The sequence below is a fragment of the Lactuca serriola genome, chromosome 1, assembly GCF_051521515.1.
Source record: "Lactuca serriola cultivar US96UC23 chromosome 1, Lser_US96UC23_V15, whole genome shotgun sequence".
In the NCBI taxonomy this organism is placed as follows: domain Eukaryota; kingdom Viridiplantae; phylum Streptophyta; class Magnoliopsida; order Asterales; family Asteraceae; genus Lactuca; species Lactuca serriola.
Genome location: NC_136408.1, coordinates 150,758,228 through 150,769,204, shown reverse-complemented (window position 1 = coordinate 150,769,204; position 10,977 = coordinate 150,758,228).

Genomic DNA, 10,977 nt, shown 5'->3' with positions numbered 1-10,977 from the left:
TGTATAACGAATGTTGCAATGTTATCATGAGTCAATGAATACTAAGACCAATTTTGATAAGGTAAAAGCAATCATACCGTTTAACAGGTAGAAAGCTAGAGTTATGTCATAGCACAACGTTCAGACAGTAAACAATAGGTGGGTGTACTGTCTATCAACAAGACCCATTGCTTCTTCATTAGCTGATGTTGCATGAGGTTAGACAAAATGATCGTTTTCTACCCAAGGAGTGGTTATAGAGGCTGGTGACCGATTGATTTATTCGGTTGAAAGGAGTTCTATCTGATCATCGGGTTTAATTTTGACAGTTGGCATCTAATGTATCAAAAAAAAGGATTTCAAAATTGTTGCGTCATTATTCTGGAAACGTTGTTCTTGTACAAGACTGACAGTTGGTTTCCGGTTGGAGACTTGTATTCCCTTATCTTTAACGACCAATTTTTCCCACATCTCTTCCATGTACATCACAACCCTGGAGGAGACATGAGAAGGCGGTGAATGTTGAGAGTCATGGTGACTATTGTGTCCTTTTTGTTGATACATGAAGAAGACGTGGGAAGTGATGAAATATGTGAGTAAGGACGTGGTCGGTCATCAGTAACTGCCTTATCGGTAAAAATGTATTGGATAGTTGGCAGGATGTGTTCGGCCAATTGGAAAGAGTGGTAGGGGATGTTGATTGGGCTCCAACAGGTCGGTGAGATGATGGTCGAATTCCTATAGGCCCACTGAGGTGTTGGTCGTGAGTCTTCAGGTCCATGGAGGGATAATATCAAGAACAATATTGAACTGAAGTTATTATCCCAATGGTTAGATGGTTTCACAACGTATCGTGAACCATTGAGTTTATGGATGATGTGGGTTGGACCCGATAGTTATGTGTTTGAGACTCTAAGTCTCGGTTTGTAGTATGTTTTGGCAAGGTTATGTGTTAGAGCATTAGTGGACTATTGAAGGTTTAGTGGCCAATTGGTTTTTGATCATGTGTTTGGTGGAATGTTGCTTTGTTGGAAGTCTTAGTTATACATCGGAACTTGCTAGCTAAGTGTTGCAATCATGGATCCATGTTTGCTTTTGCGGGTTGTTTACTAGGAGTTTGGTTACCATTGTTGGGAATTGGTTCAGGAACTTCAAACCAGGATGTTAGTTGAGGATCTATTGGGTAATTTATCAGGTGGTCATGCATAATTTGGATCTACTTGGACTACACTCGTGGGAGCGACGAGGTAGCAATCACTTGTCAGGAAGTCAAGTGTGCATTTGAGGTCTTTTAGGCATGAATTTCTGGATCTCGGATTAGTTGGGAATTTATGATCAGATTTTTCGAGTGTTCGGTTCAACATGGTTTGGTGGTATTCCCAGTTATGGACTAGGGGTGGGCATGACAGAGGGATGATCGCTATACTTTTTGGTATGATTTTTGGAGTTATAGACTGGTGGTTTCCTATTTTGAGTGGTCTTTCTGAGGAGATGGGTCGTACTGTCAGTGGGAAAAAAGTAGTCGATGCAGTTGAGTGTTTCGTGTGTTCTTTTACCTTTGGTTAGGTTCCGAATGGTCTCACAAATCCCATTACGGATGCTTAGATTTTATGAAGTGGTTTAGAGGAAGCATATGTGTTAAGCATGTAGCTGGGTTTTGAGATTCTAGCCGAGACGGGTTTCGAGGACAAAATCTAATTCAAGTGGGGGAGAATTGTAATACCCATTTTCCGATTGTATTTTCACTTTTGGTTTGGGGGTTTTATAGTCTACGAAAAGATAGGGTTATGGATCAAAGCGTGAAGGAATCTGCCACAAGAAAACTGGAAGTGAACTAAAATGAGGCCCGGAGCACAGAGTGCCTCATTTTGGTTGTGAAGCGCCCCCGTTGCTTGGGATTAGGCCTTAGGCCTTGGGATTTGGGCCTATTTAAGTGCATTTAACTCCAGGGTTTGGCATTTTTCATCCTCCACCACCTCTAAATTATCTCTAAAGAAACCCTAGCCTCCCTTATGATGTTTGAAACACATCCTCTCTCCTAAATTCATTTTGGTGCTCATTTATGCTCTTATGGTGTTGTTTGGTGGTAATGCATGAAAGCTTGGGCAAAGAAGCATGGATCTTGAAGATTTCAACCTTCTTAACACCTATGAACCTTGATAAACTCTAAAATTTCAAGATTTATTATGTTCCCTCCACAAGGACGGCCCAAGCCTAGGGCGAGTCGGGCCACGACCCAGGGCATCACAATAAAGGGAGCAGTAGGTTTGTTCATCACTAATAGGTATTGGAATATATTTACTTTAAGACAAATGTGTATAGTTGTATATAGCTCGGGGGTTGGTTATGTAAATATTTTGAGTTTGGTAAAGTTAGTTGTCACACCCCCGAACCAGACGGCAGAAACGTCCGGGGGCTGTCGTGACTCAATTGAATACCATCACAATGAATATACATGAAACATAACATCATTCGTCACCAACATTTGAATATTACAACTGATAGTGTTTACATCCATTACATTGTCTCAAAACATTACATTCTCAAAGGTAGATTGTTCGATACTAATTAACACACAACAAAACATCATTGAGTACAATTCTTCCTTCACTTTATCTGTTACCTGAGAATACAAGTATTTTGAAAAACGTCAACATTTGAAATGTTGGTGAGTTCATAAGCGGTATTTGAAAAACAATGTTTCGTGTCGTTTGAAAACCACCAGAAAATCCGATATTTTCTGAAAAGAAAAGCTTTTGAAAACGTTTGTGAAGATCCATAGGTATGCTTGTTTGTTTCTATACTTGTAAAAATTGTTCATTAAACTTGTATACTTTTCGAGTCCATATGTATTGAAAAACCCTAGGAAAACCCGATGTTTTCCTAATTCTTGAATTTCATGAAGTTAAAATGAAACCATTGCAACGCGTGAAGTTATCAATCCCAGGCGACGTTGGATTATTTTTGAGCATGATTATTTACTACAAACACGCGTTACACAAACGACCAATTTATAGCTTTACTAACGATCCCGTAGGCGTCGTTCGTACTAATCACGTCATCCAACCGCCCTGACTACGTGTAGTCCCACATCCGAAGAGAAAGAGGACACGAAGGCCCCGATGACTCCATTAACCGGTTGGGGATAAAAAAAAAAGGTACGAGGGGTCCCTGACCCGCCTCGCATGAAATATCGACTTTACTAGCAATACCAAAGGACCCTTGGGGACCAATAGTATACAAGCCATTGAAAGTCCTTTTACGTTGTGTTAGATCGGTAAAACCCAACACTTCGTAAGGTAGAAGTCTTCGGGCCTTAAGATCAGGTCATTGGGCTAGCTAGGCCCAACGAACAAGATTTTACACTTTTAGGGCCCAAAGATGGTGCGTAGACGTCTGTGCACACTCGCATGTATGTTGAATTACCAAATGTTTTCGTGTATGAATCGAGTTATCGTCGTGTTAGTATTTTCGGATTGTTATTGATTCGAGACCGAATCAATTCGTTTAACAACGATTTTTGGTATTGTTGTGTATTGTATTTCGTCGATAGTCGCAGTGCCATTATTTGATCAAATTGCGTGTATTGAATTAGCCTTGGAAGTTTTCTGTTTTCAGCCCCTCATTGTTTGTAAAATTTACATTTTTCAACCCTTTAATTTAATAACTTTCCGGTTTGGTCCTTAAATCATTTTTCTTGACATTTTAACACCAAAAATTATTTAAAGTAATATTTTTCAGCATATTTTTCATTGAAAACAGTTTAAGTCCCTGAAAATGCAGTTTTCTCGGTTATAACCCCTCTTTTTCGCAGTTTTTACAATTTTGGCCCAAATTGGAAATTTTTTGCAACTTTGGTCCTTTTTAAATTTGAAAAGCATTTTAAACCTTTGAAAAGTACTTGGAACACTAGTAGTCCACTGTTTTACAGAAAAACACAGTTTTGGCCCTCCAAAACAGAAAATTTCGCATAATGGGCCCTATTGGACCGAAATTGTCATTTTTAGCCCATTAAGCTTGAAATTCATATTTGTAATCCTCCAAAAGTTTATATTTCCAGAAAACACTATATTGAAACTGTTTTGACACTTCTCATCCATCAGAATTCGCAATTTGTCAATTTGGTCCCTTTAACTTTATTTTTTTAGCATTTTATGTCAAAAAATTGAGTTTTTAGCCCAAAGAAGATGTTATTAGACCATTTAGCTATTTTTCTTGGAACACTTTGTATGTAGAAATATATTTGATGCTAATATCATTTAACATAAAGTATATCTCGATTTTTAGGGGTTTATGGCTAGATCCAACATTATAAACACACAAAATCACACATATAAGCATAGAAATCATACAAGGCATACAAAACACATATAGATCTACACTTTCACTTGTATTCCCCCCCCCCCCCCCCCACAAAACTCATAAAAACAGAAAATAGGGGGTATGAAGCTCACCTTAGGGGGGGTAGTTTCGGTTTTGGAGAGAAGATGGAAGAGAAGTGAAGTGATTTTCGGCCCTAGCACCTTTCCTTGGTAGATCTCGAGTTTGATGACTTCTAAGGTGCATGATCACAAGTTGGAATAGATTTAGAAGAGATTTTTGATGAATTGAAGTAGCTAGATCATGGATTAGTCATCAACTTACCTTAGATGATGATTTTTGGTGATGGATTCTCCTTGAAAGCTCCTTAAATCTCGAAATTATGGAGGAGAAATGAGAGAGTTTCTTTGAGAGAAGAATGAGTGAATTTTGTGTGTGTGTTTGGATATGGCCGAGAGCAAGAGAGAGAGGAAGAAAAGAAGTGATCTTTGAAGTGATATGCTCCTAGAAGTATGAGATGTGCATGGAAACATGTTGGGTATAAATGAGGCGGCAAGCAAATAGTCAACTCTTCCATTTCCTCTTGGACTTGGGCCTTGGGCCGAGAATTTGGAAGGGGAAAGGAAAAATTTGGGCCTTTGCCCCTAAGCCCAATATTAGAGTTAATTTGGGTATGTTTTAAGCCTAAAAGAATGTGGTAGGATTTTTATATTTTTATTGGACTAGTTTAGGTTATTCATGTATCAAGGCTTTTAATTCATTTCATTCTAGGCCCAACATGGCCCATAGTGTTGAAATAAATTAGTGTGGGTCCAATTAGATCCCAATTAGGGTTCTAAGCCCATGGTAGTCAAATTGGAAGCTTATTGGTCCATTTGGATTCAATAAGGAAGTTCTAGTCCAAGGTGGACCTAAATAAGAACTTCTAGGGTTTCCAATTGTTTGATGACTATTTGTAGTACTTGTATGATGTATTTGATTGAAGTTTTTGATTCACATTAACTTGAGTGTATATATTACATGACACAAAATTTCCAGTTGTGACATCATCCCCCTGTTAGAGGGAATTTCGTCCCGAAATTCTGTTTGAAAGCTAGATTTGAGAATGCTAGAATAGGTGAGGGTACTTTTGTTTCATTTGGTCTTCGCGTTCCCACATGAATTCTGGCCCACGCTTTGCGTTCCACCGTACTTTCACGATCGGGATGCGACTTTGCTTAGTACGCTTCACCTCCCTGTCCATGATTTCGATTGGTTCTTCAACAAACAGGAGATTCTCATTGATTTTGATTTCGTCAAGAGGAATGACAAGGGTTTCATCTGATAGGCACTTCTTCAGGTTAGAGACATGAAACACGGGGTGTACACCGTTTAGTTCTGCGGGTAGTTGCAGTCTGTAGGCTACCGGACCTATTCGGGCGACGATTTCGAAAGGTCCAATGTATCGCGGGTTCAGCTTTCCCCGTTTTCCGAAACGTATAACCCCTTTCCAGGGTGAGACTTTCAACAATACTCGATCACCGACCTGGAATTCTAAGGGCTTTCGCCGTTTGTCGGCGTAGCTCTTTTGTCGGTCACGCGATGCTTGTAATCGAGCTCTGATCTGGACGATCTTTTCTGTGGTTTCGCGAATGATCTCCGGTCCCGTTAGTGCCCTATCCGACGTATGTGTCCTTGCTAGCTGGGTGTCACCTACCTCATCCCAACATAACGGTGATCTACATTTACGCCCGTACAGTGCTTCGAAAGGAGCCACCTTGATGCTCGAATGGTAACTATTGTTATATGAGAACTCGATCAACGGTAGGTGGGTATCCCAAGACTTCCCAAAGTCTATCACACACGCACGAAGCATGTCTTCAAGCGTTTGAATGGTTCGTTCACTTTGACCGTCCGTTTGTGGGTGATACGCAGTGCTCATGTCGAGATGAGTTCCCATTGCCTTGTGGAGTGATTGCCAAAAGCGCGATGTGAACCTACTGTCCCTATCCGAGATAATAGACTGTGGCACTCCATGGAGTCTCACAATTTCTCGTAGGTACAAACGCGTCAATCTCTCCATCTTGTAGGATTCTTTGATTGGCAGGAAATGGGCAGATTACGTCAGTCGGTCGATTATTACCCATATGGTGTCCAGTCCGTCCGACGTCTTGGGTAGCTTGGTCACGAAATCCATAGAAATCCCCTCCCATTTCCACTCAGGGATTGTCGGTTGCTGTAACAACCCTGAAGGTTTCTGGTATTCCACCTTCACTTTGGCGCACGTAAGGCACTTACTAACGTAGGTCGCGATTTCCGCCTTTATGTTAGGCCACCAATAGTGTTGTTTAATGTCCAAATACATCTTGTCCGAACCAGGATGAATGGAGTATCGCGTCTTGTGGGCTTCCTTCATAACAACCTCCCTAAATCCTCCGATTTTTGGGACCCACATACGGTTCATGAAGTAGTATACCCCATCCTCCTTTGCTTCTAGGTTCTTCTCCATCCCGCGCAATGTCTCGCTAGCTCTATTTTCCGTTTTCATAGCCTCCGACTGGACTGATGCAATTTGAGTGGCCAGATGAGATTGAATGGTTATCGAGAGAGTTTTCGTACGGCGATTAGAGTACTCCTTCAGAATTAATGCATCAGCTACCACGTTGGCCTTGCCTGGGTGATACTTGATCTCACATTCGTAATCGTTTAGTAATTCCACCCATCTTCGTTGTCTCATGTTCAGCTCCTTCTGGTTCAAGATGTGCTGGAGGCTCTTGTGGTCCGTGAAGATGGTGCACTTCGTACCGTACAGGTAGTGCCTCCAAATTTTCAGAGCGAAGACTACAGCTCCCAATTCTAGGTCATGGGTCGTGTAATTTACTTCGTGCGTTTTTAGTTGGCGGGACGCATATGCTATCACTCTTCCACGTTGCATGAGAACGCAACCTAAGCCCTGATTCGACGCGTCACAGTAGACCACAAAATCTTCCGTTCCTTCAGGTAGAGATAGTATAGGAGCGCTACAGAGAGCTTGCTTCAAAGTTCGAAACGCAATCTCTTGTCGGTCTGTCCATTTGAATGGTACACCCTTTTGTGTAAGTGAGGTAAGCGGCTTGGCGATCTTAGAGAAGTTTTGAATGAATCTCCTATAGTAGCCTGCTAGGCCTAAGAACTGACGAATTTCTGTGGGCGTGGTCGGAGTTGTCCATCCTTCCACAACTTTGACCTTAGAGGGGTCCACATGAATTCCGTCTTGGCTAACTACGTGGCCTAGGAAATTCACACTCCGGAACCAGAACTCACACTTGGAGAGTTTGGCGTACAGTTTTTCCGATCGCAGAGTGTCTAGGACTTGTCGGAGATGTTGGCCATGCTCCTCTTTGCTTCGAGAATAGACGAGGATGTCATCGATAAACACAATGACGAAGTTGTCAAGGAACGGTCGACAGATTCGATTCATTAGGTCCATAAATGTGGCAGGTGCATTTGTTAGACCGAAGGGCATTACGACGAATTCATAATGTCCGTAGCGGGTTCGGAAAGAGGTTTTTGGAATATCCTCTTCCCGGACTTTGAGTTGATGGTATCCGGACCGTAGATCTATTTTAGAAAAATAACTAGCTCCTTGGAGCTGGTCGAATAGATCATCGATTCGTGGGAGTGGGTAGCGATTTTTAACAGTGAGTTTATTTAACTCTCTGTAATCGATGCACATTCTGAAAGATCCGTCCTTCTTTTTGACAAAGAGCACCGGAGCTCCCCATGGCGAGTAGCTAGGTCGGATAAATCCCTTGTCCAGAAGCTCACTGAGTTGGCTGGACAATTCCTGCATTTCAGCAGGAGCCAACCGATAGGGTGATTTAGCGAGAGGAGTTGCTCCTGGAACGAGGTCGATTCGGAACTCAACCTGTCTCTCTGGGGGTACTCCTGGAAGATCTTTAGGAAACACGTCTGGAAATTCACACGCTACCGGAATATCTCGGATGTTAGTTTCTTCTTTGGTCTTGTCCACTATGTGAGCCAAGAACGCTAAGTTGTTCTTTCGCAGATGTTTTTGTGCCTTGATGCACGAGATGAGACGAAGATTCGTGCTAGGTTTGTCCCCGTAAATTACTAGGGTCGTGATTTGGGAGACGAAGGCGAACGGCCTTCTCGTGGCACATAATGTCAGCATGGTGGGGGCTTAACCAATCCATGCCGATAATCACATCGAAACTCCTAATTGATACTGGCATTAGGTCTATTCGAAAGACGTGTTGGTTAAGGGTTAAGGTACATCCGATGTAGATCTCCCCAGTGGATTCGGTTTTCCCATTGGCCATTTCCACCGTATAAGTTTCATTTAGTTTCTGGGGTTGTTGTTTTAGTAAATGTCTAAACTTTTCGCTTACGAAACTTCGCTTCGCTCCGGTGTCAAATAAGATGCATGCATAAGTGTGGTTTAGGAGAAACGTACCGGTCACAACTGCGGGGTCCTGAACTGCATCACCCTGACCCATAGTCAGCATCCTTCCTGCTCCTCTGTTTCCTGAATTGTTGTTGTTAGGGCAATCTCGGCGGAAGTGCTCCGTCCTTCCACACCCGAAGCAGGTGTGGCGAGGCCCTGCATTGTTGCCGCCGGCATTGGTGTTATTGTTATTGCGGTGGTTGTTGTTGTTGTGGTTGTTTCCCTGATTTTGATTCTGGGGAGGATAAGTCCTGCAGAACCTTGCAGTGTGTCCCCTTCGGTTGCAACTGGTGCAATGGAGTTCCCTGCATTCGCCGTGATGATGGAGACCGCACTTATTGCATTTGGGAAGATTACCGGAATAGGGTCTTGAAGCATTTGAAGTAGCTGAGGCTGGAGCATGTGGTGTGGCTGGAACCGGTGCGGTGACGGCGTTAACTACCACCGTCTGCTGCTTTTTAGAGGTCTCGGGGCCCTGACGCCCCTTTCTCTTGTTGTTCCTCCCTTTCTTGCCATCACCCTCCTTTTTCTTCTCAGCCTCCACTGGCTTCTCTCCCTTTTTGTTGTTATGATCATACAACCTCTTCGCCAATCTCTTTGCACTGTCAAATGTTTCAGGGTTCGCAGCTATCACATTCCCTTGAATGGGAGGTGTCAGTCCCCGGATAAATCGCTCAATCTTCTTTCCTTCGGTTGTGATCATACCCGGGCACAACAGAGATAGTTCGCTAAATCTCGATATGTAGGCGTCGATGTTCGCATTCGAGACCGAATCAATTCGTTTAACAACGATTTTTGGTATTGTTGTGTATTGTATTTCGTCGATAGTCGCAGTGCCATTATTTGATCAAATTGCGTGTATTGAATTAGCCTTGGAAGTTTTCTGTTTTCAGCCCCTCATTGTTTGTAGAATTTACATTTTTCAACCCTTTAATTTAATAACTTTCCGGTTTGGTCCTTAAATCATTTTTCTTGACATTTTAACACCAAAAATTATTTAAAGTAATATTTTTCAGCATATTTTTCATTGAAAACAGTTTAAGTCCCTGAAAATGCAGTTTTCTCGGTTATAACCCCTCTTTTTCGCAGTTTTTACAATTTTGGCCCAAATTGGAAATTTTTTGCAACTTTGGTCCTTTTTAAATTTGAAAAGCATTTTAAACCTTTGAAAAGTACTTGGAACACTAGTAGTCCACTGTTTTACAGAAAAACACAGTTTTGGCCCTCCAAAACAGAAAATTTCGCATAATGGGCCCTATTGGACCGAAATTGTCATTTTTAGCCCATTAAGCTTGAAATTCATATTTGTAATCCTCCAAAAGTTTATATTTCCAGAAAACACTATATTGAAACTGTTTTGACACTTCTCATCCATCAGAATTCGCAATTTGTCAATTTGGGCCCTTTAACTTTATTTTTTTAGCATTTTATGTCAAAAAATTGAGTTTTTAGCCCAAAGAAGATGTTATTAGACCATTTAGCTATTTTTCTTGGAACACTTTGTATGTAGAAATATATTTGATGCTAATATCATTTAACATAAAGTATATCTCGATTTTTAGGGGTTTATGGCTAGATCCAACATTATAAACACACAAAATCACACATATAAGCATAGAAATCATACAAGGCATACAAAACACATATAGATCTACACTTTCACTTGTATTCCCCCCCCCCCCCACAAAACTCATAAAAACAGAAAATAGGGGGTATGAAGCTCACCTAAGGGGGGTAGTTTCGGTTTTGGAGAGAAGATGGAAGAGAAGTGAAGTGATTTTCGGCCCTAGCACCTTTCCTTGGTAGATCTCGAGTTTGATGACTTCTAAGGTGCATGATCACAAGTTGGAATAGATTTAGAAGAGATTTTTGATGAAATGAAGTAGCTAGATCATGGATTAGTCATCAACTTACCTTAGATGATGATTTTTGGTGATGGATTCTCCTTGAAAGCTCCTTAAATCTCGAAATTATGGAGGAGAAATGAGAGAGTTTCTTTGAGAGAAGAATGAGTGAATTTTGTGTGTGTGTTTGGATATGGCCGAGAGCAAGAGAGAGAGGAAGAAAAGAAGTGATCTTTGAAGTGATATGCTCCTAGAAGTATGAGATGTGCATGGAAACATGTTGGGTATAAATGAGGCGGCAAGCAAATAGTCAACTCTTCCATTTCCTCTTGGACTTGGGCCTTGGGCCGAGAATTTGGAAGGGAAAAGGAAAAATTTGGGCCTTTGCCCCTAAGCCCAATATTAGAG